Below are 27,641 nucleotides of genomic sequence, written 5' to 3' on the forward strand. Positions count from 1 at the left end.
TGTAGTAAACATTATAGTGTAATGTTATGTATTTACGGTTTATCCATATCAGTACAGAAAGTGAAATTATCAGTTCAATAGATTTTCTGGTTCTAAACTTTACCATATTATGCAATGTTTTGTATAAACGTACATCAACTTGTACAGGGAAGAAACTCAGTTAATGCCTAATTAGGTTGGCGACCGTATCATTAACAAATTGGTAGCATCTGCTGTGTTGTTTCTTGCCCGGCCTAATGTGCAGTTGCATTTCGTATTTGCTTGACGTATCATTGTTATTACTGAGTGGGTGTAAGTCTGATTTGCCTCCATTCAGGTACACGCGGTCAACATCTATACAAAAATCCTTTCTCTTAAGGTGAAGCCCGTCAACTTACCATAGTATAGGCTTTAAGGAGTATCGTGTGCACTAGCGCAGCGTTACAGCACGTATTTCATATTCCTGCGAGAGGTTCTGCGGGACATGCTAAATGAAGTTCACATGCCTGGTTTCAGCACGACAGAGCTCCCGCGCATTTCAGCAGACAAGTGAGGGCACGTCTGCAGGCAACCTTCCCTGGCCGCTGTAACTGTCGAGATGGCCCAATCGTAAGGCTGCCACGATCACCCTATCTGTCCCCAATCGTTTCCTCCCTGTGGGGGTATCTGAAAGACCCTGTATATGAAACACCTGTTGTATCGCCGGAGGATCTAGTAGGCAGGGTTGCTGCGGCCGCAAGATGTCTTCGAGATGCACCAGGTATCTTTGAGAGGGTGCGCCGTTGAATGCAGCGTCGTCGTTGTCACTCGCGTCTCGATGCATCTGGACAACACTTTGAGCATCTCTGTGGCGGGCGTCAGTTTGTAGCGTGTGACTAATTTAGTAGCGCTCGATGGCCTTTGCGATCACTGGTTCCTATGCGATTACTGACACTTGTATGCCAGATGTGCCGTGTCAGTTTGTAAACTATTCTTGAATCGCCTCTATTCTTGAATCGCCTTAAATTTGACGCAGATGTACTCTCTGGAAAAGCAGACCAGTTGTCACGGCGCAGACCGCAGACAGTTGTCAGCAAAGCGGGAGTCCGTCCGGATGTACTGGCTGCACTGCTCGACGCAAGCACTGCGCACGCCGCGATCGAACCCAGCGCCGCACGCAATGCTTGCGCAGAGCAGAGCAGCCTCCCGCGGGCAGAGTTAAGCTGAACCGCCGGGGCGCCGGGCCGCACTCGCGCGGACACGAGTGTCTGCCTGTCCGCCGCCTCTGAAGCTTTCCTGCTGGAACACGGATGTAGCAGAGCAATAAGACCGTGCAATACTTACCGGCGAACGTTCCACTGATAGAGCAGTCAGTAATTTCGTTTAGACGGCGTTGCTAATGATTATGAACTTCACTACTGGCCATTAAAATTGCTACACCACGAAGATGACGTGCTACAGACGAGAAATTTTACCGACAGGAACAAGATGCTGTGATATGCAAATGATTAGCTTTTCAGAGCATTCACACAAGGTTGGCGCCGGTGGCGACACATACAACGTGTTGATATGAGGAAAGTTTCCAACCGATTTCTCATACACAAACAGCAGTTGACGGGCGTTGCCTGATGAAACGTTGTTGTGATGCCTCGTGTAAGGAGGAAAAATGCGTACCATCACGTTTCCGACTTTGATAAAGGTGGGATTGTAGCCTATCGCGATTGCGGTTTATCGTATCGCGACATTGATACTCGCGTTGGTCGAGATCCAGTGACTGTTAGGAGAATATGGAATCGGTGGGTTCTGGAGGGTAATGCGGAACGCCGTGCTGGATCCCAACGGCCTCGTATCACTAGCAGTCGAGATGACATGCATCTTATCCGCATAGCTGTAACGGATCGTGCAGCCACGTCTTGATCCCTGAGTCAACAGATGGGGACGTTTGCAAGACAACAACCATCTGCACAAACAGTTCGACTACGTTTGCAGCAGCATGGACTATCAGATCGGAGACCATGGCTGCGGTTACCCTTGAGGCTGCATCACAGACAGGAACGTCTGCGATGGTGTACTCAACGACGAACCTGGGTGCACGAATGGCAAAACGTCATTTTTTCGGGTGGCTCCAGGTTCTGTTTACAGCATCATGATGGTCACAACCGCGTTTGGCGACATCGCGGTGAACGCACCTCGGAAGCGTGTATTCGTCATCGCCATACTGACGTATCACCCGGCGTGCCATTGGTTAACGTCTCGGTCACCTCTTGTTCGCATTGTCGGCACTTTGAACAGTGTACGTTACATTTCAGATGTGTTATGATCCGTGGTTCTACCCTTCATTCGATCCCTACGAAACCCTACATTTCAGCAGGATAATGCACGACCGCATCTTGCAGGTCGTGTACGGGCCTTTCTGGAAACAGAAAATGTTCGACTGCTGCCTTGGCCAGCACATTCTCCAGATCTCTCACCAACTGAAAACGTCTGGTCAATATTGGCCGAGCAAATGGCTTGTCCCAATACGCCAGTCACTACTCTCGATGAACTGTGGTATCGTGTTGAAGCTGCATGGGCAGCTGTACCTGTACACGCCATCCAAGCTCCGTTATTACGGCCAGAGGTGGTTGTTCCGGGTACTGATTTCTCTGGATCCATGCACCCAAATTGCGTGAAAATGTAATCACATGTGAGTTCTAGTGTAATATTTGTCCAATGAATACCCGTTCATCATCTGCATTTCTTTTTGGTGTAGCAATTTTAATGGCCAGTAGTGTAGATAACTCCTGCGAATAATAGCACTCAGTTCTCATCAGTCACCGACAGATAATATAGTAATGGAGAAATAAGAAAATGCAAGTATTTATCAATAAAGGTGCTATGCAGTGCATTCGCAAAGTCTCTCCACAGGGGCCAGCACCGCGTGTCTCGCCGTGCATGATGCGTAAGGTTGGCAACGCATCCATATCGCTGTATAAGCTAGCTGCTGGTTGCTGCAGTTACGTTAGGAGACAGGATTCAACATTATTGCAATTAAAGCAATGAAATTATTTAATTATATTAATTACAATTAATTACACTCAATCACGAAACATCAAAGAAGGTGCGGGAAATGCTTTCCTCTTTCTTGAAGGCACAGTTCAACGCGTTTACGTTTATTTGCGAACACCTTTACCAACGTTTCACGTGTAAACGAACTCAGCTAAAAAACTGAGCCGGCCGTTGTGGCCGAGCGATTCTAGGCGTTTCTGTCCGGAACCGCGCTGCTGCTACGGTCGCAGGTTCGACCCCTGCCTAGGGCATGTCTGTTATGTCCTTAGGTTAGTCAGGTTTAAGTAGTTCCAAGTCTACGGAATTGATGACCTCAGATATTAAGTCTCACAGTGCTTAGAGCCATTAGAACAATTATCGTTGTCTTCATGTACTGTCTTCAGGTTATTTTGTTACACAAATGTTTTATCCGCACCCCAAAGAAGATAGTCGGGCGGAAGCAGATTCAGTGAGTAAGGGGCCAGAGGTCTTTCGTAATTACTCTATCTCCAATTTTTTTTTTTTTTTTTTTTCATCAGTCTACTGACTGGTTTGATGCGGCCCGCCACGAATTCCTTTCCTGTGCTAACCTCTTCATCTCAGAGTAGCACTTGCAACCTACGTCCTCAATTATTTGCTTGACGTATTCCAATCTCTGTCTTCCTCTACAGTTTGTGCCCTCTACAGCTCCCTCTAGTACCATGGAAGTCCTTCCCTCATGTCTTAGCAGATGTCCTATCATCCTGTCCCTTCTCCTTATCAGTGTTTTCCACATATTCCTGTCCTCTCCGATTCTGCATAGAACCTCCTCATTCCTTACCTTATCAGTCCACCTAATTTTCAACATTCGTCTATAGCACCACATCTCAAATATTTCGATTCTCTTCTGTTCCGGTTTTCCCACAGTCCATGTTTCACTACCATACAATGCTGTACTCCAGATGTACATTCTCAGAAATTTCTTCCTCAAATTAACGCCGGTATTTGATATTAGTAGACTTCTCTTGGCCAGAAATGCCTTTTTTGCCATAGCGAGTCTGCTTTTGATGTCCTCCTTGCTCCGTCCGTCATTGGTTATTTTACTGCCTAGGTAGCAGAATTCCTTACTTAATTGACTTCGTGACCATCAATCCTGATGTTAAGTTTCTCGCTGTTCTCATTTCTACTACTTCTCATTACCTTCGTCTTTCTCCGATTTACCCTCAAACCATACTTTGTACTCATTAGACTGTTCATTCCGTTCAGCAGATCATTTAAGTCTTCTTCACTTTCACTCAGGATGGCAATGTCATCAGCGAATCGTATCATTGATATGCTTTCACCTTGTATTTTAATTTCACTCCTGAACCTTTCTTTTATTTCCATCATTGCTTCCTCGATGTACAGATTGAAGAGTAGGGGCGAAAGGCTACAGCCTTGTCTTACACCCTTCTTAATACGAGCACTTCGTTCTTGATCGTCCACTCTTATTATTCCCTCTTGGTTGTTGTACATATTGTATATGACCCGTCTCTCCCTATAGCTTACCCCTACTTTTTTCAGAATCTCGAACAGCTTGCACCATTTTATATTGTCGAACGCTTTTTCCAGGTCGACAAATCCTATGAAAGTGTCTTGATTTTTCTTTAGCCTTGCTTCCATTATTAGCCGTAACGTCAGAATTGCCTCTCTCGTCCCTTTACTTTTCCTAAAGCCAAACTGATCGTCACCTATCGCATTCTCAATTTTCTTTTCCATTCTTCTGTATATTATTCTAGTAAGCAGCTTCGATGCATGAGCTGTTAAGCTGATTGTGCGATGATTCTCGCACTTGTCAGCTCTTGCCGTCTTCGGAATTGTGTGGATGATGCTTTTCCGAAAGTCAGATGGTACGTCGCTAGACTCATATATTCTACACACCAACGTGAATAGTCGTTTTGTTGCCACTTCCCCCAATGATTTTAGAAATTCTGATGGAATGTTATCTATCCCTTCTGCCTTATTTGACCGTAAGTCCTCCAAAGCTCTTTTAAATTCCGATTCTAATACTGGATCCCCTATCTCTTCTAAATCGACTCCTGTTTCTTCTTCTATCACATCAGACAAATCTTCACCCTCATAGAGGGTTTCGATGTATTATTTCCACCTATCTGCTCTCTCCTCTGCATTTAACAGTGGAATTCCCGTTGCACTCTTAATGTTACCTACGTTGCTTTTAATGTCACCAAAGGTTGACTTTCCTGTGTGCTCTTTCCTTCCGACAATCATATCTTTTTCGATGTCTTCACATTTTTCCTGCAGCCATTTCGTCTTAGCTTCCCTGCACTTCCTATTTATTTCATTCCTCAGCGACTTGTATTTCTGTATTCCTGATTTTCCCGGAACATGTTTGTACTTCCTCCTTTCATCCATCAACTGAAGTATTACTTCTGTTATCCATGGTTTCTTCGCAGCTACCTTCTTTGTACCTATGTTTTCCTTCCCAACTTCTGTGATGGCCCTTTTTAGAGATGTCCATTCCTCTTCAACTGTACTGCCTACTGCGCTATTCCTTATTGCTGTATCTATAGCGTTAGAGAACTTCAAACGTATCTCGTCATTCCTTAGTACTTCCGTATCCCACTTCTTTGCGTATTGATTCTTCCTGACTAATGTCTTGAACTTCAACCTACTCTTCATCACTACTATATTGTGATCTGAGTCTATATCTGCTTCTGGGTACGCCTTACAGTCCAGTATCTGATTTCGGAATCTCTGTCTGACCATGATGTAATCTAATTGAAATCTTCCCGTATCTCCCGGCCGTTTCCAAGTATACCTCCTCCACTTGTGATTATTGAACAGGGTATTCGCTATTACTAGCTGAAACTTGTTACAGAACTCAATTAGTCTTTCTCCTCTTTCATTCCTTGTCCCAAGCCCATATTCTCCTGTAACCTTTTCTTCTACTCCTTCCCCTACAACTGCATTCCAGTCGCCCATGACTATTAGATTTTCGTCCCCCTTTACATACTGCATTACCCTTTCAATATCCTCATACACTGTCTCTATCTGTTCATCTTCAGCTTGCGACGTCGGCATGTATACCTGAACTATCGTTGTCGGTGTTGGTCTGCTGTCGATTCTGATTAGAACAACCCGGTCACTGAACTGTTCACAGTAACACACCCTCTGCCCTACCTTCCTATTCATAACGAATCCTACACCTGTTATACTATTTTCTGCTGCTGTTGATATTACCCGATACTCATCTGACCAGAAATCCTTGTCTTCCTTCCACTTAACTTCACTGACCCCTACTATAACTAGATTGAGCCTTTGCATTTCCCTTTTCAGATTTTCTAGTTTCCCTACCACGTTCAAGCTTCTGACATTCCACCCCCCGACTCGTAGAACGTTATCCCTTCGTTGATTATTCAATCTTTTTCTCACGGTAACCTCCCCTTGGCAGTTCCCTCCCGGAGATCCGAATGGGGGACTATTCCGGAATATTTTGCCAATGGAGAGATCATCATGACACTTCTTCAATTACAGGCCACATGTCCTGTGGATATACGTTACGTGTCTTTAATGCAGTGGTTTCCATTGCCTTCTGCATCGTCATGTCGTTGATCATTGCTGATTCTTCCGCCTTTAGGGGTAATTTCCCACCCCTAGGACAAGAGAGTGCCCTGAACCTCTATCCGCTCCTCCGCCCTCTTTGACAAGGCCGTTGGCAGAATGAGGCTGACTTCTTATGCCGGAAGTCTTCGGCCGCCAATGCTGATTATGTATCAAAATTTAGGCAGGGACCGAAGACGTTTTGCTTATGAATCAAAGACGCTACCCCTAGGCCACTGGTACATCATGAATAATAATCTCCCTTATGGAGGCAAAATATTTCTGTTTAGTGGAAATTTCCGTCATGTATTACACATCGGTAGACAAGTGGATAGAACACCCATTGTCGAAACTGTAGTTAAACGATCACCGTTGTTGTCTAATGTCGAAATTAATAAATTGACTTCAAACATGATGACGAATGGTATTCCGTTTTGGCATAATGGTTCCGGAAAGTGAGTAACGGTGATTTAGAAAGTCAATCAGATTACAGGGTGTACATAAAGTCCGGGAACACTTTCAATTATTTATTGCACAAAAACCAAACATTGTACAGATATCATACATATGTCACTTTCAAGAGAAACTCTGGAACTTTGGTAATTTGCAGATAGTCAGCGCTAGTCGCTGCCGCATCGATGGATCGGCCGTGCTACAGAAGAGGGCAGCTGTTTCATGAAATGGCCTTCCCGATCACCAAATCTCACCCCGTGCGGCTTTTTCTGTGAGGGCACATTGAAGGTCTGGTGTATGATCCGCCTCTACCACGTGATGTAAAGAGAGAATACGGGAAGCGACGATCCCATGCTGGGACGGGTATGGCAAGAATTCGATTACCGTATTGACGTATGCCGGGTCACTCATGGTTCGCATATCTAAAGTTTGTGAAAAAAAACTTTCAGCGTTTCTCTTCAAAATCCAATATTTATGACGTCGGTACAATGTTTCCTTCTTGTGCAATAAATAATTGAAAGTGTACCTGGACTTTAAGTACACCCTGCACTTCAATAAACTGATCAAAATTTCTACACATTGTTTTTGTAATTACTATAGTTTTGTTTCCTCCATGTTCAGTGTCACAAAAATGAATGATTCACAATTCAACGGCGATTCTATGTCCAAAAAATGACGATTACGCATCATCTAGTGAATACACCATTTCCAGATTATTACCTGGAGAGGCAATGGTTGCCTCAGTTCCAGCCGGCCGGTGTGGCCGTGCGGTTCTAGGCGCTTCAGTCTGGAACCGCGTGACCGCTACGGTCGCAGGTTCGAATCCTACCTCGGGCATGGATGTGTGTGATGTCCTTAGGTTAGTTATGTTTAAGTAGTTCTAAGTTCTAGGGGACTGATGACCACAGATGTTAAGTCCCATAGTGCTCAGAGCCATTTGAACCAGCCTCAGTTCCAACTTGAAGAAATAAACAACGTCCAGTTGTACTCTGTCGAATTCCTTAAATTCGGCCGGTTACCAGCTCATCCATTATTTTTAAAGAAAAATTCTCTTAATATGTTAAATACAAATCTTTAATCAGCAATTAATAAATCGTTCATGATTACTGGTAACTCACTTAGGTGAGTGTGTCATCACTCATAAATTCATTGACTCCGATACAACTGCACTCATAGTCCACATTAACCTCACACCTTCTGATCCAGTCAGGCCTTTCCAAATGCTATGGAACAATTTCCGATAAAAGTAGCTTACGCTGTGACCATTAATAAACACAAGATCAGAAGCTCCAAAGGGAAGAATTGTATTTATCGGAAGCTTTTTTTTCATGAATGTACGTGGCTTTTTCACGAGTTTGCACATTCAAAGGTATTTGTGTTTGTGCTACAGATACCCACAGCAAAAGGGTAAACGATCCTAACATTGTTCGCAAAGAAGTTTCGTAAAATAAAGAAATTTTTTTAAAAATAAAATTAATCTGACAAAGGCAGTGTCTGCTTTGTATTTGGTTTACAGTTAATCGTATTGTATGTAATGATATCGATGTTTCACAATGAGACTAATACGAGGGTAAGCCCAAAAGTAAGGTCTCCTATTTTTTTATAAGTACATAGACCTGTTTATTTCTACAGTGGTTTACATCAGTTTACAGCTTGAACATTTAGCTATTTTTCGACATAATCACCATCCATTTAGCTATCTTTCAACATAATCACCATCTCTGTCGATGCATTTTTGTAGAAGCTGTGGCAGTTTTTGTATGCCCACGTCATACCAGCTTGCCGGCATGCTGTTCAGAAAGCTATGAACCTCTTCTTTCACCTCGTCGTCGGAGCTGAATCGCTTTCGGCCAAATGTTTTTTAACTTAGGGAACAGGTGATAATCACTGGGCGCCAAGTCAGGATTATAGGGTGGGCAGGTGGTTATGTTCTACTGAAACTACTGCAGGAGAGCAACGGTTTGCCGAGCGATGTGTGGGCGAGGGTTGTCATGGAGAATGTGTATGCCCTTGCTCAACATTCCTCTTCCCCGGTTCTGAATTGCCCGTTTGAATTTTTTCAGAGTCTCACAGTACCTGTCAAACATCATCCAGGGTGACCCGCAGACCTTCACGCATGCGTTGCTCAACCTTCACCACTGTCTCCTCAGAAACTGACTTGTGAATTTCGGTCCGACCACCTGCAAACTCTCTACACCACTTACGAACATTTTTGACATACATGGACGTCTCGCCATACACTGCCCCCAATAGGCGATGGATTTCAATCAGCGCAGTGAACTTTGCGTTCAAAAACCGAATAACTGCGCGCAATTCGCACTTGGCGGTAACATCCAACGGGAGCTCCATTCTCAACGGCTGCCAAGACAGAGCGCCTCAGCGCGGCGTGCACATGTTTACACACAGCGCGTGAAACACTCTTCATAGCAGTCTGACCAACTACCACACAGAGTTATGTGCTTATAAAAAAATAGGAGACCTTACTTTTTGGGATTACCCTCGTATTTGTTACTACTATTCAAAATACCGTGCACCCGAGAAGTCTCTCCGCAGCGGCGAGCCACGCGAGGCGCGTGTAAGGTTGGCAGCACATACAGGTGTCTCCCACACGTGTTCTGTGGTATGACGGGGGACGTAGTGTTCCGTTTGGGTTGCAGCAGTTAGCTGTGTTATTGTCTAGTTCTTGTGTAAACTGAGTCTAGTGAGAACGCTTGCTATTGCGGAGAGAGCGTTTTTAGTGGAACAGGTTTTCCGCGCCAGAGTTTCTAATGGCTCTGAGCACTATGGGACTTAACATCTGAGGTCATCAGTCCCCTAGAACTTAAAACTACTTAGACCTAACTAACCTAAGGACATCACACACATCCATGCCCGAGGCAGGATTCGAACCTGCGACCGTAGCGGTCGCGCGGTTCCAGACTGAAGCGCCTAGAACCGCTCGGCCACACCGACCGGCCCGCGCCAGAGGAAGCTTCACGGCATGTGAGGCGGTTTTTCTGCTTCAAGGTGTTCACATCGTGGCACTGCATGTGATTTAATTCGCAAATTCCAGACAACAGGTTCAGTTCATAATGCACCGCGAACCGGTAGACCCACAGTTTTAACAGAACGGAAGCTTGACGACAGTTCAGACGTTATGTTACGGAGTCCAACAAAATCGGTGAGAAAATTAACGCAAGAGGCTAAAGTCTGTCGCGCAACAGCACGTAAGGCCGTAACCAAAGAACTGGGCATTTACCCGCATAAAATTACTGCTGTGCAACAATTACCTTGTATGGACTAAAAAATGGTTCAAATGGCACTGAGCACTATGGGACTTAACATCTGTGGTCATCAGTCCCCTAGAACTTAGAACTACTTGAACCTAACTAACCTAAAGACGTCACACACATCCAGGTTCCGGACTGAGCGCCTAGAACCGCTAGACCACCGCGGCCGGCTGTATGGACTATGCGAAACGAATAGCGTACTGTGAATGGTTTCAGTGATTTGTTAACCGACGTGGAGTTGGTGTTTCAGATCGAACACTTTTTCGCTGATGAGGCTTGGTTTCACCTACTTGGCTACATTAATTCTCAGTATTAGTGAGGTTGATCATCAGAAAATCCACATGCCTTAAGGAAAACGCCATTGCACGGAGAGAAAATCGGAATGTAGGTCGCCATAATGCGAGCGCCTACTGTGGGGCCGATCTTTTTCGATACTACCGTCACTTCCGATATCTGTTGTTCCCATATAATTTATCCATTTATGCCCTGCAGAATGAAAATAAGAGCAATTATTTTTCCAACGAGACAATGCTACTGCTCATACGGCACACCAGTCAAAAATGTTCAAATGTGTGTGAAATCTTATGGGACTTAACTGCTAAGGTCATCAGTCCCTAACCTTTCACACTACTTAACCTAAATTATCCTAACCACAAACACACACAACCATGCCCGAGGGAGGACTCGAACCTCCGCCGGGATCAGCCGCACAGTCCATGACTGCAACGCCTGAGACCGCTCGGCTAATCGCGCGCCGGTACACCAGTCCCTACGACTTTTAAATGAAGTATTTGGATGTGCAATACATGACGGAAATTTCCACTAAACAGAAATATTTTGCCTCCATAAGGGAGATTATTATTCATGATGTCCCTTAGAAATCGATCGACAGTGATTAGCGGTTCCTTGGGAACCTTTGAAATCTCGTCCCAAATGATGAATTCAGAGTCGCAGGGAAGTTATGCATACTCGGTGTGAGTGTGGATGAGACCAATGTGTGTTCAATGTGGGTACATATTGTTTGAAAACCAAATGTGATGTGCGTCCCTTGGTAGGAGATTGGAAATAATGCCTGCATATGCAACTGTTAAAACAACCTTTTTTCTCCTCGTAAAATGTGACAAAAACTTTTGTTTTACCAAAGCCTTCCAGTCCGTCATTGAAGTAACAACTGAAAATCTTATTTCTTAATGTAAGGCTTACGCAGCTATTATCATCTGTTCTTCGTTTAGCTTTTCGTAAGTTGTCTTGCCGTTAATATTTGCCATGATATTTAAAAAACATCCTCCAATCCTAGCTGTGTGCAGTTTTAGGAGACGATAGTTTCCTGTGATGATGAACGTTGATATAATTCAGTTTATTCGCGCGGTACACACATCTTGCTTGAGGAGCGTGAACTCCCACCGCTGTTGTACATAACAGTAAAATTAGATTGTCAACAGATGGTGCCTTCTCTGACCGAAATCGCGTGACAGACTACGCATGCGAAAAGAGTCCAAACACCTGCAACAGCTATCGTGAATGTTAGTTAAATAGATAATAGATGGCGACTATTAGATTGTTTTTATAAAAATGTTTTCAAAATAATTTTTTTTGACGAAAACAATGAGTTTAAACTATTTGTGTAATTTTCGGCATTAGTGGTGAGCGAAATCTTGAAAATGATGTCTCAATCAATAATTTTTGACAAGTTATACGGGAGGTGCCGTACCGACAGAAAACACTGTTGAGAATTAATATACACTACTGGCCATTAAAACCACCAGAAGCTGTTATGACGCACAGCTTTGTAACTTTGTCCTTACGGTCTGTCTTGCAAACCACGTCACCCGTCTACATTGCACTTGTTGCAGAACACTAGTTTTGCTTCTTTTTCTGTCACCTGCGTCGTCGATCTAGTAGCCACTTGCAACGTACACTACTGGCCATTAAAATTGCTACACCAAGAAGAAATGCAGATGACAAACGGGTATTCATTGGACAAATATATTATACTAGAACTGACATGTGATTACATTTTCACGCAATTTCGGTGCACAGATCCTGAGAAATCAGTACCCAGAACAACCACCTCTGGCCGTAATAACGCCCTTGATACGCCTTGGCATTGAGTCAAATAGAGCTTGAATAGTGTGCACAGGTACAGCTGCCCGTGCAGCTTCTACACGATACCACAGTTCATCAAGAGTAGTGACTGGTGTATCGTGACGAGCCAGTTGCTCGACCACCATTGACCAGACGTTTTCAATTGGTGAGAGATCTGGAGAATGTGCTGGCCAGGACAGCAGTCGAACATTTTCTGTATCCAGAAAGGCCCGTACAGGACCTGCAACGTGCGGTAGTGCATTATCCTACTGAAATGTAGGGTTTCACATTGATCTAATGAAGGGTAGAGCCACGGGTCGTAACACATCTGAAATGTAAGGTCCACTGTTCAAAGTGCCGTCAGTGCGAACAAGAGGTGACCACGACGTGTAACCAAGGGCACCCCATACCATCACGCCGGGTGATACGCTAGTATGGCGATGACGAATACACGTTTCCAATGTGCGTTCACCGCGAGGTCGCAAAACACGGATGCGACCATCATGATGCTATAAACAGAACCTGGATTCATTCGGAAAAATGACGTTTTGCCATTCGTGCAGCCAGGTTCGTCGTTGAGTACACCATCGCAGGCGCTCCTGTCTGTGATGCAGCGTCAAGGGTAACCGCAGCCATGGTCTCCGAGCTGATAGTCCATGCTGCTGCAAACGTCGTAGAACTGTTCGTGCAGATGGTTGTTGTCTTGCAAACGTCCCCATCTGCTGACTCAGGGATCGAGACGTGGCTGCACGATCCGTTACAGCCGTGCGGATGAGATGCCTGTCATCTCGACTGCTAGTGATACGAGGCCGTTGGGATCCAGCACGGCGTTCCGTATTACCCTCCTGAACCCACCGATTCGATATTCTGCTAACAGTCATTGGATCTCGACCAACGCGAACAGCAATGTCGCGATATGATAAACCGCAATCGCGATAGGCTACAATCCGACCTTTATCAAAGTCGCAAACGTGATGGTACGCATTTCTCCTCCTTACACGAGGCATCACAACACGTTTCACCAGGCAACGCCGGTCAATTGCTGTTTGTGCATGAGAAATCGGTTAGAAACTTCACGTCTGCACGTTGTAGGTGTCGCTACCGGCGCCAACCTTGTGTGAATGCTCTGAGAAGCTAATCATTTGCATATCACAGCATCTTCTTCCTGTCGGTTAAATTTCGCGTCTGTAGCACGTCATCTTGTGGCGTAGCAATTTTCATGGCCAGTAGTGTATATGATATGTGAAGACGGTAATTTTGACACGTAAATGTCGGCAAAAAGCTGCTTATACTGGTTCCATTTTACTAAGATTTTTACCGGATCAGTTTCGGGTGTTGCCTGCCATCGTCTGCGGCTAGAGCACATTCAAAAGGTTGGGCAAAAATTGCAAGAGCTGATACAGGAGTTGTAATATGACAGCTCTGTATTAGGAACTTTTGGTCTTGAAAGTTGTCCTAAGCCAGGGAAATGTTTGGAATGTGAGGAACAAAAAGGACAATCAGTGCACACGCGTCATAAGGTTAGCAAAGACAATGTCTTTTTACTCAACAATTTGTACATTATGGAAAGTGTTGAAGATGGCGACCACGGCATTCAATATATATATAGAAACTTGGCAGAAATTTCTGGTGCACTTTACCAAGTTCACTAGGCATCGTTTGAGTGCGTCATGATTACTCCAGGGACCATGGCGCCCATTTCAAAGTTGTTGTACACTCCTGGAAATGGAAAAAAGAACACATGGCACCGGTGTGTCAGACCCACCATACTTGCTCCGGACACTGCGAGAGGGCTGTACAAGCAATGATCACACGCACGGCACAGCGGACACACCAGGAACCGCGGTGTTGGCCGTCGAATGGCGCTAGCTGCGCAGCATTTGTGCACCGCCGCCGTCAGTGTCAGCCAGTTTGCCGTGGCATACGGAGCTCCATCGCAGTCTTTAACACTGGTAGCATGCCGCGACAGCGTGGACGTCAACCGTATGTGCAGTTGACGGACTTTGAGCGAGGGCATATAGTGGGCATGCGGGAGGCCGGGTGAACGTACCGCCGAATTGCTCAACACGTGGGGCGTGAGGTCTCCACAGTACATCGATGTTGTCGCCAGTGGTCGGCGGAAGGTGCACGTGCCCGTCGACCTGGGACCGGACCGCAACGACGCACGGATGCACGCCAAGACCATAGGATCCTACGCAGTGCCGTAGTGGACCGCACCGCCACTTCCCAGCAAATTAGGGACACTGTTACTCCTGGGGTATCGGCGAGGACCATTCGCAACCGTCTCCATGAAGCTGGGCTACGGTCCCGCACACCGTTAGGCCGTCTTCCGCTCACGCCCCAACATCGTGCAGCCCGCCTCCAGTGGTGTCGCGACAGGCGTGAATGGAGGGACGAATGGAGACGTGTCGTCTTCAGCGATGAGAGTCGCTTCTGCCTTGGTGCCAATGATGGTCGTATGCGTGTTTGGCGCCGTGCAGGTGAGCACCACAATCAGGACTGCATACGACCGAGGCACACAGGGCCAACACCCGGCATCATGGTGTGGGGAGCGATCTCCTACACTGGCCGTACACCATTGGTGATCGTCGAGGGGACACTGAATAGTGCACGGTACATCCAAACCGTCATCGAACCCATCGTTCTACCATTCCTAGACCGGCAAGGGAACTTGCTGTTCCAACAGGACAATGCACGTCCGCATGTATCCCGTGCCACCCAACGTGCTCTAGAAGGTGTAAGTCAACTACCCTGGCCAGCAAGATCTCCGGATCTGTCCCCCATTGAGCATGTTTGGGACTGGATGAAGCGTCGTGTCACGCGGTCTGCACGTCCAGCACGAACGCTGGTCCAACTGAGGCGCCAGGTGGAAATGGCATGGCAAGCCGTTCCACAGGACTACATCCAGCATCTCTACGATCGTCTCCATGGGAGAATAGCAGCCTGCATTGCTGCGAAAGGTGGATATACACTGTACTAGTGCCGACATTGTGCATGCTCTGTTGCCTGTGTCTATGTGCCTGTGGTTCTGTCAGTGTGATCATGTGATGTATCTGACCCCAGGAATGTGTCAATAAAGTTTCCCCTTCCTGGGACAATAAATTCACGGTGTTCTTATTTCAATTTCCAGGAGTGTATTTCACTCTGTCAGCTCCTTCAATTTGTGCGAAACATCTTGAATCTCCCTTTAGAGTCGAAGGGTAATAAAATGTGTTATCTATGTAGCCTTTAGTTATAAACTCTTGTGTGTAGCCTATTTTGTACACTCCTGGAAATTGAAATAAGAACACCGTGAATTCATTGTCCCAGGAAGGGGAAACTTTATTGACACATTCCTGGGGTCAGATACATCACATGATCACACTGACAGAACCACAGGCACATAGACACAGGCAACAGAGCATGCACAATGTCGGCACTAGTACAGTGTATATCCACCTTTCGCAGCAATGCAGGCTGCTATTCTCCCATGGAGACGATCGTAGAGATGCTGGATGTAGTCCTGTGGAACGGCTTGCCATGCCATTTCCACCTGGCGCCTCAGTTGGACCAGCGTTCGTGCTGGACGTGCAGACCGCGTGAGACGACGCTTCATCCAGTCCCAAACATGCTCAATGGGGGACAGATCCGGAGATCTTGCTGGCCAGGGTAGTTGACTTACACCTTCTAGAGCACGTTGGGTGGCACGGGATACATGCGGACGTGCATTGTCCTGTTGGAACAGCAAGTTCCCTTGCCGGTCTAGGAATAGTAGAACGATGGGTTCGATGACGGTTTGGATGTACCGTGCACTATTCAGTGTCCCCTCGACGATCACCAGTGGTGTACGGCCAGTGTAGGAGATCGCTCCCCACACCATGATGCCGGGTGTTGGCCCTGTGTGCCTCGGTCGTATGCAGTCCTGATTGTGGCGCTCACCTGCACGGCGCCAAACACGCATACGACCATCATTGGCACCAAGGCAGAAGCGACTCTCATCGCTGAAGACGACACGTCTCCATTCGTCCCTCCATACACGCCTGTCGCGACACCACTGGAGGCGGGCTGCACGATGTTATGGCGTGAGCGGAAGACGGCCTAACGGTGTGCGGGACCGTAGCCCAGCTTCATGGAGACGGTTGCGAATGGTCCTCGCCGATACCCCAGGAGCAACAGTGTCCCTAATTTGCTGGGAAGTGGCGGTGCGGTCCCCTACGGCACTGCGTAGGATCCTATGGTCTTGGCGTGCATCCGTGCGTCGCTGCGGTCCGGTCCCAGGTCGACGGGCACGTGCACCTTCCGCCGACCACTGGCGACAACATCGATGTACTGTGGAGACGTCACGCCCCACGTGTTGAGCAATTCGGCGGTACGTCCACCCGGCCTCCCGCATGCCCACTATACGCCCTCGCTCAAAGTCCGTCAACTGCACATACGGTTCACGTCCACGCTGTCGCGGCATGCTACCAGTGTTAAAGACTGCGATGGAGCTCCGTATGCCACGGCAAACTGGCTGACACTGACGGCGGCGGTGCACAAATGCTGCGCAGCTAGCGCCATTCTACGGCCAACACCGCGGTTCCTGGTGTGTCCGCTGTGCCGTGCGTGTGATCATTGCTTGTACAGCCCTCTCGCAGTGTCCGGAGCAAGTATGGTGGGTCTGACACACCGGTGTCAATGTGTTCTTTTTTCCATTTCCAGGAGTGTATGTTGCTAGGGAACAATGATCATTTCATATTTTCCACTGTAATAACAAACATTGTTTCAATCATCACCATTATCAGTTTCAGTATATGATTTTCATCGGCATATGTAGTATGAATGTTCACAAAAAAGTCTCAGCATGAAACGACGAATCCAGTTTTACCAAAATATGTGTTCGCTTAACCTGTGTGGTACTGGAAGTGTGGGAACTGAAGAGGGCAAAAAGGTGAGGAGGGAGGAGTGAAGCTTGGTGTTAAGTCATGGTTAAGTAGAGTCTGTTATGTGCCAATTAGAAAAAATGTTTCATTAATTTAAAATGTGGAGAAAATTGCACCTGGCTCCGTTCCTACCTTCGTAACGTCTTTTAGCACCTTCTACCAGTATCATAGTTTAAGGCTATGAAAATAAACATCAATTTATCTTATTTTACGATGAAACGTGCTTATTTTCTAAGCAGAAGGCTTTGTAGTCAGGGCAGCCACAGCTTGAATATAATGTTTTGATGATAAAACCACTTCAGCAGTAAGTACTTTATTTTTAAACACGAGCGGTTTCGCAGCATTTTAGCTGCAAGCATCAGGTGCCGTAGAATCATGTCATGCTCTGATCCCATTCTCTCTTCTCACCATAACATGATTTTATGGCACCTGATAATGCAGCTAAAATGCTTCCACACCGATCGTGCTTTTAAACGAAGTAATTAAAACTGATGGGGTTTTATCTTCAAAATGGCTTAATTTTTAAGTACAGTTGTGTTCATTTATGTCACCGTTCATGTATACTCAACTATTTTCTTAGCTTTCGACGAAATAGTTTTTTTCCGAATATTTATACCGCATCTGCATATGGCGATAACTCCCCACCACGGTAAAGGTAGTCGTTATAACTATGTTAAAGTTATCTACTGTTTTATTATTAAATACTGTTATGCAATGAAATAACTACTAACACAGAGGACTATAAAAGTCTTCACACGCACCATCTGTAAATGGCGTGGGAAGAAGCCTTATTTTGATATAATAAAAGTTCCCCCTGCTTCACCCACATCACAATAACTCTAGTGTGCGTTTGTAGAAAAAGATATCACTTTAGGAAAAATTGATACGATGTGCAGGAAGATTAAACGTAATTTCGCGGAGGTAAAATGTAATGCAGATGAGAAACCTCTATTAAAAGAAATAAGGGCAGGTATATAGCAAGAGTAGGTACCTGTACGATGGAGAGAAACTATCCTAAAGAGTTGTGGTAGACGGAAATTGATGTTGAAGGTGTAGGAGTTCAATAATGAGTGCTGAATTCCACAGAGCTAAATAGTCTGAGCTCAGAGAAGGAGCGTCAGTGGTATACTCTCGAAGTTGACTACATTCCGTGGGAGATGTCACACGTAGAAGCTTATTTTCGTTGCAGTCGAAAATCTATGAAATACATGATTAGCGGTGAAATTTCCGGAATAGCACTATCATCACATTACCAAAGAAGGCACGTGCGAATAAATCTGAAAACTACCATACGCTTAGTCAGACAGGTCATGCTTGTAAACTGCTGACGAGAAGAATATACGAAAGAATAGAAAGGATAAACAGAAGACGTATTGGAGATATATCAGCTTGGTTTCACGGTAGAAAAAGTAACAGAGAAACGCAACTGACATTGCACTTAGTAATAAAAGGCAAACTGAAGAAAAAGATAAGGATACCTTCCGAAGCATTTGTGGATACAGAGCAAGCGTTAGGCGATGGAAAGTGAAATAAGGTCTTCACAATCCTTGGAAGACTCGGCTTAGCCGTTCAACTAACTTTCCTTTTTTTTTCAGAGTGTTGGATACCTTAATTAAAGTCGTAGTCAGAAGTAACAGTATGACAAAAATATTTCCTGCCGTTTAGTTTCCCAACACGGAGAGGGATGGCACATACGGTGTTTTTCATAAGTACCTCGGGGGTACTTTAAGAGATATAGAAAACAGACACACATTAGTGGATAGCGCATCTCTCCAAGTTAGCAGCTCACATTACATTAAGGACACCGTTTATGACGTGGCAGACGTCAATACGTGTGTGTAATTCGTCGACACCAATTGTCCGGGAAGGCACTTCAGCAGCCGCTTTGTAAATCTGTCCGTTGGGATGCCTATATGCAAACGCAAAGTTATTTGGTTCGACAATACGAGCTTCTAGCGAGCAGAGGGTTGACAATGAAACTTGAAGAGAGCACAGTTTGCAGGTGCAATGTGTACCGTAATTATAATATTTCTGCAAACCAGTAACGGGTTTCCCTTTACCAGTGGGACATTGATACATAGCAATAGAATGCCACAAATTCCTACTGGTTCTCTAATAACTTTTCGAGGGACACATGCGTCCCAATGGTAGTGAAATGATTAAACTATAGGACAGAGGAATAATTTACAACATCTACTAAATTCAACTGGGAGTAACAAAAATGGAAGGTCACGAGAGAGAAGTTCGCATTAAAAAGATTGTGAGGTATGGTTGCATCATATCAGCACTGGTCTTCAACTTCTGCGTCGAAGAAGCAATGAAGAAAGAAAAAGAAAATTTCAGAAAAGTGCATTGGGAATACATTCCAGTGCTAGGTTGTCGAGATGACACTACGTGGGCCTTCTGGACGCAAGTAGAGAAGACTTAGGAAGGAATGGACAGCTTGGATCAAAATGTAGCTTAACACTCAACAACGCACAAACGGCGGCCATGCAAAATACTAGGAAGCTTAAGTTCAAAATTGGGAATGGTGAACTAATAGAAGAAATTACGGAATTCTCGTTTCTAAGAAGCAAGGTTATGCAGAAAGCCCGAAGCAAGGAAGTTATCAGAAGTTGTTCGGCAAGTACTGACGAGGAAACATTTCTTCAGTGAAAAACTTGGTATCAAATATTGATATGGAACTGAGGAAAAAGAGCACAGCAATGTGTACAAGTGAAACGTGGACCATAACAAACCAGGAGAAGAAGGAACTGGAATGTTTCAAATGTAGTGCTTTTGAAGAATGTTAAAAATTAAACCGACAGATAAAGTACAGAGAAGTACTACAAAGTAGAGATGAAGAAAGGAGGCTACGGAAGACCGTAAGCTTTTCGGCATGTCCATCCTTGTTAAGTAGGAGGAAAGGACCACAGCCTATAGGAATATTACAAATTTCAACTCGGCCATCAGCTGTAATTTCGTTATCAATTTATTGGCAACCGGTTTCGAGGATACACTTTATCATCAGGCCATAAAAATAATATAAGAGAAGCTACATTACGAACAGCATGACATCAAAAGTAAAATCGTACCTAGAATTAAAATATGTAATACACAATTATTCTACTGTTTAAAAGCTGTCTATATGCAATCTTTGTAAGTGTATTGTAAAATACATATATTGGCGTGTAATCATCATGTTGTACTCTTTGTCAGTACATAGTGAAACTCAACGACTGTACAAACAATGTAACGTGTAACGCGACAAGAGAAATGAGCACCTCTATGCAGTTAAGGCCCTAACAGATTAATCATGCACGTACTTGCAAGACTAAAACAATGGAAACCAATACATACCACAATAAACAACATAGTTAAAAATACGTGGTTAATGACATGACGCAAATAAATATCCACAAAACTTGGACAAGATGGCGCATACAGCAAAATTACAAACGCAATCTAGTGGTATGAGGTAGATACACCTGCACAACTAGTATAGGTCATAAACAGCAATAAAAATGAAAATGTATTTCCATATACAGAATAGAAGCTAAAATAATACTCCTAAAAAACTAAGCAAATATAGAGGATAAAATCAATTGTAAGCTTATAGCTGTTTGTATGAGGACATGAAATGGAGAAGACGCCCAGCTAATGAAAATAAGAACTATTCATGAAAACTGTCGCTCTTTTAGTTCATGATATATAAGTGGATAACGCAAGCATGACCTTATTACCAAAGTGTCAACACTATTGGAACAAAATAACGTATGAATTCTACACTGTGAAAATTCACATTAATATGCATTAAAGAAAACACGTATGAGTATACGAAATATACAAGTCACAAAATGTGATGGTGTCCGACCAGATAAAACAATAAAAAATTGGGTGGTTGCATGTCATAAGATGCATAAAGTGTTAACAAGGCAGCTAGCATCGTAAGATTCATCAAAAATATACCACGAAAGAAGGACATATAACACTGTTACGTAAATTGCAGGTGAAGGGGGGAGGGGGTGAAAGAAAAGGAAAGGAACTAATGATACCCGCTGCAACGGGACTTTATGCGGAATCAGTGGAGACGAGTGAAAATGTGTGCCAGAAGGGGATTCGAACCTAAACTAAGCAAATATAGAGGATAAAATCCATTATAAGCTTATAGCTGTTTGTATGAGGACAAAACATGGAGAAGACGCCCAACTAATGAAAATAAGAACTATTCATGAAAACTGTCGCTGTTTTAGTTCATGATATATAAGTGGATAACGCAGGCATGACCTTATTACCAAAGTGTCAACACTATTGGAACAAAATAACGTATGAATTCTACACTGTGAAAATTCACATTAATATGCATTAAAGAAAACACGTATGAGTATACGAAATATACAAGTCACAAAATGTGATGGTGTCCGACCAGATAAAACAATAAAAAATGGGGTGGTTGCATGTCATAAGATGCATAAAGTGTTAACAAGGCAGCTAGCATCGTAAGATTCATCAAAAATATACCACGAAAGAAGGGCATATAACACTGTTACGTAAATTTCAGGTGAAGGGGGGAGGGGGTGAAAGAAATGGAAAGGAACTAATGATACCAGCTGCATCGGGACTTCATGCGGAATCAGCGGAGACGAGTGAAAATGTGTGCCAGAAGGGGATTCGAACCTAGAAACGCCTGCTTGCTAGGCAGTTACGTTAACCACTGCGCCAACCGGACTCAGTGTTCATCGCAAATGTACGGAGTGCCTCGGTACGCTCCCTGGCTGATTCACATTTCCACTTAGCACTACCTATCCGCTGTCGCCGTCCATGTCCTCCATGCTCACTAATTTTAGATTCTCGCTGGAGGTCGAATGCAAATATGCATTCTCACTGACGCTTGTGGATTCATTCCCTATCGAAGAGAATCAGCTATACACTCAAGCGCCAAAGAAACTGGTATAAGCATGAGTATTCAAATACAAAAATATGTAAACAGGCAGAATACAGCGCTGCGGTGGCCAATGCCTATATAAGACAAGTGTCTGGAGCAGTTGTTAGATCAGTTACTGTTGCTACAATGGCAGATTATCAACATTTAAGTGGGTTTGAACGTGGTGTTACAGCCAGCGAACGAGCGATGGGACACTGCATCTTCGAGATAGCGATGAAGTGGGGATTTTCCCGTACGACCATTTCAAGAGTGTGCCGTGAGTATCAGGAATTCGGTAATACATCAAGTTTCTGACATCGCTGCAGCCGGAAAAAGATCCTGCAAGAACGGAACCAACAACGACTGAAGAGAATCGTTCAACGTCACAGAAGATTTCAATGCTGGGCCATCAACAAGTGTGATCGTGTGAACCATCCAACGAAACATCATCGATATGGGCTTTTGGAGTCGAAGGCCCAATCGTGTAACCTTGATGACTGCAAGACACAAAGCTTTACGCCTCACCCGGGCCTGTCAACACCCACATTGGACTGTTGATGGCTGGAAACATGTTGCTTTGTCGGACGAGTCTCGTTTCATATTGTGTATCGAGCGGATGGACGTGTACGGGTATGGAGACAACCTCATAATCCATGGACCATGCATGTCAACAGGGGATTGTTCAAGCTGATGGAGGCTCTGTAATGGTATGGGACGTGTGCAGTTGGAGTGATATGGGAGACCGCTGATACGTCTAGATACGTCTCTGACAGGTGATACGTACGTAAGCATCCTGTCTGATCACATGCATCCATTCATGTCCATTGTGCATTCCGACGGACATGCTACACGCCACACGCATGGAATAGCTACAGTCTGGTTCCAGGAACACCCTTCTGAGTTTAAACACTTCCGCTGGCCCCCAGACTTCCTAGACATGAATATTATTGAGCATATCTGGGTTGCCTTGCCAACCGCTGTTCAGAAGAGATCTCCACTCCCTCGTAATGTTACGGATTTATGGGCAGCCCTGCAGGATTCATGGTGTCAGTTCCCCCAGAACTACTTCAGACATTAGTCGAGACCATGTCACTTCACAATGTGTCAATTCTGCGTGCTCCGGGGGGGTTGGGGGGGGGGGGGGGGGAGGGGGAGGAAGGCCCACACGACATTAGGGAGGTGTACCAGTTTCTTTGGCTCTTCAGTTGGTACATGTACGGTTCCAGTTTTTTCGGACATAGCTTGGTTCATCACTACAAATCACTCGTTTCCAGTCATCCACAGCCCAGTGATGGCGCGCTTTACACCTCCTTCCAGCGTCGCTTAGCGCTGACTGTCTGATGAGGAGCTGCTCGACCACTGTATCCCATTCTTGTTAGCTCCCTACATACAGTCATTGTGTTAGTTGAACTGCTTCATCTACGTCTATCAATATGGGTACTCTGCAAATCGCATTCAAGTGCCTGGCAGAGGGTTCATCGAACCACCTTCACATTTCTTTATTACGAGCTCCGATTTCCCTTATTTTATCGTGGTGATCGTTCCTCCCTACGTAGGTCGATGCCACCAAAATATTTTCGCATTCGGAGGAGAAAGTTGGTGATCGGAATTTCGTAAGAAGATTCCGCCGCAAAGAAAACGCCTTTATTTTAATGATGTCCACCCCAAATCCTGTATCATGTCAGCGACACTCTCTCCCTATTTCGCGATAATACAAAACATGCTGCAATTCTTTGAACTTTTTCGGTGAACCCCGTCAAAGCTATCTGGAATTCTAAAAGGGGAAGGACTAGCGTAGTGTAGGCAGTCTCCTTAGTAGGTCTGTTACATTTTCTATGTGTTCTGCCAATAAAACGCAGTCTTTGGTTAGCCATCCCCACAAAATTTTCTATGTGTTCCTTCCAATTTAAGTTGTTCGTAATTATAATTGTAATACCTAGGTTTTTAGTTGAATTTATGGGTTTTAGATTAGACTGATTTATCGTGTAACCGAAGTTTAACGAGTTCCTCTTAGCATTCATGTGAATGGCCTCACACTTCTCGTTATTTAGGGTCAACTGCCACTTTTCGCACCATTCAGATATCTTTTCTGTATCGTTTTGATCTTCTGATGACTTTAGTAGTCGATAAACGACAGCGTCATCCGCAAACAACCGAAGACGGCTGCTAAGATTGTCTCCCAAATCGTTTACATAGATAAGGAACAGCAAAGGCTCTATAACACTACCTTGGGGAACGCCAGAAATCACTTCTGTTTTACTCGATGACTCTCCGTCAGTTACTACGAACTGTGACCTTCCTAACAGGAAATCACAAATCCAGTCACATAACTGAGACGATATTCCATAAGCACGCAATTTCACTACAAGCCGCTTGTGTGGTACAGTGTCAAAAGTCTTCCGGAAATCCAGAAATACGGAATCGATCTGAAATCCCTTGTATATAGCTGGTAGCACTTTGAAACTTACCATCGATTCCTTCAGCTGATTTCATTAAAGTTTTTACAGCCATCCTCATCGATGTCCGACGTTCTCTGTTCGTGACAAAAGATCTGCCTGGTTGTCATTTAGCTATGGTTCTTGTTCCACGTTTCCGCTTCACAGTTACATCACCGACAGTCGACTAGGGCAGCTTTAGAAGTCGTCCCTGACAGATTTGTTACTCAAGAGATAGCTAATGACTAGTCCGTGTTCCAAGTCGCTGAGCGCTCCTGACAGACCCATTCTGTTGTTACTGCTTCACTACTGACAATAAAATACTCACCGCCTCCTTCCACACGCCTTTCGCTGCACCTTGTGCTCAACCCGGCAACACACAGTATTTTATGGATACGTTTGATCAGTTAGTATGCCTGTTGCAGGTATTCGGTTGAAAGGTCGAAAACCAAACATGCAGCCAGTATGAATCATAAATCTCACAGATACTCGCAGTTTCTCGTGTAACCCGTTGAGGGCGCAGACAGCAGTTCCAGGTTTCATTGAATCCGTAGTTGCCTAAATTCCTAGGCACAAAAATTAAGCTTTGTCGACAGTTAGCGAGGAAGAGGGAACCGTTATTCGCGCTCGCTGTCAGGTCCTTTTATTTACTTCCCTTCAAGTGGCACGTCTCGGATCTCAGCTGCTTCCTGAATTCCAATCAAGAACAACTGCCAAGATGAGAAACATAGAAGTAGATATCCTCGGTGTAACAAAGCAGCTTAAATCACTTAATAAAGGCAAGGCCTCCGGTCCAGACTGTATACCAGTCAGTTTCCTCTCAGAGAATGCTGATAAAAAGCTCCATATTTACAATTATACACAGCCACTTGCTCACAGTAAGGTCCGTACCAAAAGACTGGAAAATTGCTCAAGTCACACCAATGCCCAAAAAGGGAAGTAGGAGTAATCCGCTGAATTACAGGCCTATATCACTAACGTCGATTTGCAGTAGGGCTTTAGAACATATGCTGTATTCGAACATTATGAAGCACCTCGAAGAAAACGATTTATTGACATATAGTCAGCAGAGATTAAGAAAATATCGTTCTTGTGAAACACAACTAGCTTTTTATACTCATGAAGTAATAAGTGCTATCGACAGGGAATGTCACACTTCGTAGTAATAGACGGAAAGTCAACGAGTAAAACAGAAGTAATATCCGGCGTTCCCCAAGGAAGTGTTATAGGCCTTCTATTGCACCTGATCTATATTAACGACACAGAAGACAATCTGAGTAGCCGTCTTAGACTGTTTGCAGATGGTGCTGTCATTTACCGTCTTGTAAAGTCATCAAATGATCAAAACGACTTGCAAAATGATTTAGATAAGATATCTGTATGGTGCGAAAAGTGGTAGTTGAGCCTGAATAAAGAAAAGTGTGAAGTTATTCACATGAATACTAAAAGGAATCAGCTAAATTTCGATTGCGCGATAAGTCACACAAATCTGTAAATTCAACTAAATACTTAGGGCTTACAATTACAAATAACCTAAATTGGAACGATCACATAGATAATATTGAGGGTAGAGCAAACCAAAGACTGCGATTCATTGGCAGAATACTTAGAAGGTGCAACAGGTCTACCAAAGAGACTGCTTACACTACGCTTGTCCGCCCTATTCTGGAGTATTGCTGTGCAGTCTGGGATCCGCATCAGGTGAGACTGACGGATGACATCGAAAAAGTTCAAAGAAGGGCAGCTCGTTTTGTATTATCGCGAAATACGGGAGATAGTGTCACACACATGATACGTGAATTGGAGTGGCAATCATTAAAACAAAGGCGTTTTTCATTGCGGCGGGATCTTCTCATGAAATTTCAATCACCGGTTTTCTCCTCCGATTGCGAAAACATTCTGTTGGCACCCACCCACATAGGGAGAAATGATCATCACGATAAAATAAGAGAAATCAGGTCTCGCACAGAAAAATTTAAGTGCTCGTTTTTCCCGCGTGCCGTTCGAGAGTGGAACGGTAGAGAGACAGCATGAAGATGGTTCATTGAACCCTCTGCCAGGCACTTTATTGTGAATAGCAGAGTAATCACGTAGATGTAGATGTTGATGTAGATGCTTCTCCGCTGTTATGTAAATTTCTTAAGTCCTGAGGATTTTTCCTAAAGCGTATGCTCACAAAAAAAAAAAAAAAAAAAAAAAAAAAAAAAAAAAAAAAAAAAAAAAAAAAAAAGATTGAGAAATTAAAAAAAATAAAATAATAAAATTGCATGATATTCATTTGTTTTAATCCAGAAACAGAATTAACGATTATTTTGTAAGATTTTGGAATTGTGGATTAACGCTTAATCGACCCTGTAGTGCGTCGTCGCATTTTTCTTTTTTTTAAGTTTCTGTCTAAACTGCAGAGAAGCGTCGCAACTGGCAACATCATGATATTCGAGCTTAGCACGTAAAAAGCAACACAAAACCATTAAGTACAACACATTGTGCACAGACCTGAAACGCCAATCCTTTTTATGTTTATTACAGCCCGTATACTAAGAGCTCCTTGTAGGTGAAGCAAGGCAGCGTAGATCGTACACAAGCACTGTAGTTTGCTATCCGTTTGTAATTAACGAAGTCCGGCTGTGACTCTCCAAAATGAAAAATACATTTAGCGGATACCATCTCACAGTAAACCAATCTGTGGCAGTCGCATTGTTTCGTGTTCATTGGACGGACAGCGGTGGCAATTTTTGCGGCTATTCAGGCGTCGCCAGCACTGATTGCTGTTCTCCCTGCCGAAAAAGGAAGAAAACATAAAATTGCGGAACTGCTGCACCGTGCGAGAAACAGAACCCACCGAACAGAACAGACATTACAGTTTTAACGAGTGCAGAAACCAGTAATTTTTGTATTTGACGAGGCGTATTCTAGTGAACGAAAGACTAGGATGGACATGTATGATAACTTCTCTTCCTACCACCATTGACAGATTGTTAATTTGGAGTATCAACACTGACAGAGATCAGTTTATTTACTTCTATTTCTC

The sequence above is a fragment of the Schistocerca serialis genome, chromosome 5, assembly GCF_023864345.2.
Source record: "Schistocerca serialis cubense isolate TAMUIC-IGC-003099 chromosome 5, iqSchSeri2.2, whole genome shotgun sequence".
NCBI lineage: Eukaryota > Metazoa > Arthropoda > Insecta > Orthoptera > Acrididae > Schistocerca > Schistocerca serialis.